At 39.9% G+C, this 2,386-nt stretch overlaps 1 protein-coding gene across 1 annotated transcript in view; it reads left to right on the top strand.

The window, feature by feature from the left end:
- LOC107715547 (contactin-5-like) overlaps positions 1–2,386 on the top strand; it is a 248,178-nt gene that overhangs the window by 64,285 nt on the left and 181,507 nt on the right. The gene's annotated exons all lie outside the window — the stretch shown is intronic.

Below are 2,386 nucleotides of genomic sequence, written 5' to 3'. Positions count from 1 at the left end.
GTGCCTCAAACAAAACTCCTGAGTACCTTTCAAGGACATGATGCCAGTAACCAAACTTTGGCAAATCCAATAATCCTTCATCAAAAACGCTCATTGTATCCACCCAGAACCTTGTAAACACAACTTCGAACCAGTGCCAACTCTTGGGAATTGCGTAAAGCCAGCCAATCAGATTAAAACTGCCGATTTTTTGCCAGCACTTGCCAATTGTGTGTGCATTATCTGCGTCAGATGGTCACTGAACGGGCTGTGGGCGATCCGTGGGTGTGCCGTCTAATACTAGAATAGCTTGTGAGAGGAAATATGCAGTTCTCATAACTTTGAAATCATATACAGTAAAAGCAGTTACTCTAAACAGTTTTAGAGCTTATAGTCATCCGTTTCTCTAGCATCGCGAGGCAGCCAGTGTTATAATCTGTCAGACTGTTTACTAAGAAGAGATGAGGAGGCTTTTCGTTTACGTTTTCCGACCTGTTAGAGGCATAGTAGATTTTTATCTAATGGAAGTACAACCTCTTTCACTCAGACATGGCCACAGGCAGAGTTGGGTTACCTCATGATGAAACAGCATAATGTGTCCACAAGCACTCAAATCCACCCTGTACTCACTTTATAGATTTCTGGCCACATGATAAAGTTTATACTGGAGCCAGGATATAGTTTCAGGAATGTCACAGTTTATTTATTTATTTTAATTCCCTCTGAAGCACTTTGAGTCGTCTGTTGTTCTGATGGAGCCTGTTGCCTTGTCTGCGAAGCTCTTCAATCCTATAGAACAATGTAAATCCAATACATTGGGAAAGAATGGGATGAATTGGATGCAGACGATCAAATCTGGGGCACTATGGAGACCGCACATCCGCAGTCATTCCAAAACTGCGGGAAATGGGTCAGTGGTGCTCGAGGGTTAAAAGTAAATGAATTCTTGGTGGAGAGTCAACAGTAATTCCGGGATGGGGTTTACGCTGGGCTTATTGATAAAGCTGGCGATTTCTCTGCTAGGGCGAATCGTAGCTCTGGGGTACCAGAAGCTTTCGCCTGGTGTGGCCTTGTTCTCAAAGCCCTGAGAAAACACAAGGCATTATGGGTAGCTAAGAGCGCCGACCTGCACAGATACCTTCACCTGTCGTGGCAGGATAGTCATTTATTAGCATGTATTATCTTTCTCTCTGCTTTCTCAGTTTCACCACCGTTTTCATATCTGAAATATTTTGGAAAAGAAGCGCTAACCTCATTAGAGAACAGCTGCGGGGATCTGGTACCAATATGAGATTTCAGCAAATGTAAATGAAAAGATCTTGTTCCAACTTAATTTACAGAACGACTCAAATTGTGTGCCATTTGTGGTCGTCATTTTAATGTATATATATATATATATATATATATATTTAAAAAAATATAGAAAATTGATTTATTTGTTTCATTATGAATTTTTCTGAGACAAGACAAAATATATGGGATAAAAATACCTATATACATTATAATAATGTATTATAATAGTTTATGCTATGGGCCATTGAATGCTTGAATCTGATTGGCTGACGAACGTTCTAAGGTGTGCAATTATTTTCAGGGAAACGCACGGCGAACGTAGTTCCAGGCAGATCTTGACCGCATTACATGTCCATTTCACTTCGCCAAATGATTTGAGTTATTTCAAAGGTCCTTACAGCCTAAAACAGCAAAAGAACCAAAACCCACAACAACACTGGCCAAACAAATAAATATAGTAAACAATAGGATAAAAACGACAGATCATGTCCATGTTTTTGCCAGAAAATTATGTTTTATTATGTACGGAAATCACATATTCTTATCTCTCCCCCGCTCTCTCCCTCACAGACGCACATACAGTTTGCACAATTTTGTAAGCGCTACTCTACGATTTTATCAGTAACATAGTTTAACAACTTAAAAACTACATGACTTCTCACAAGCGAGGTAACAACAACGGCGCTGTTCGTGAAGAAAATGAACTTAAAGTTTTACTATTACTAGAGACATTGCTGCCGAACACTTTTGAGAGACGCACAGACTCAGAGGTAATCTTTCTCTCATAACTTAGTTAATAACTGCATTAGTCTGCTATCAACGGCTCAAGCCTCAGTTACTAGTTTTAAAATGACGTTTTGGAATTAGCAACGGAGGCGCTGGATGAGATGCGGAAGAAATAATCCTACTCTCAATAGCGTTTTAAGTAGAAAAACGCCTTGAAATATATCATCTTGTCGATGTCTTGAGGTGTGGTAACCGTAGTATAAGCGGAATAATTGACTTTGGTCTGTTGAATTATTAGAAAATAATGCACACTCGAGGTGGTGATGTGGCCACGACGTGAAGCGGAGAAGCCCGTCGTCAATTATTCCTTACGTAATTTCCTAATGAA

This window comes from Sinocyclocheilus rhinocerous, unplaced genomic scaffold (assembly GCF_001515625.1).
Source record: "Sinocyclocheilus rhinocerous isolate Xijiao unplaced genomic scaffold, SAMN03320098_v1.1 scaffold29, whole genome shotgun sequence".
Lineage (NCBI taxonomy): Eukaryota > Metazoa > Chordata > Actinopteri > Cypriniformes > Cyprinidae > Sinocyclocheilus > Sinocyclocheilus rhinocerous.
This window is presented reverse-complemented; position numbering and strand designations above follow the sequence as displayed.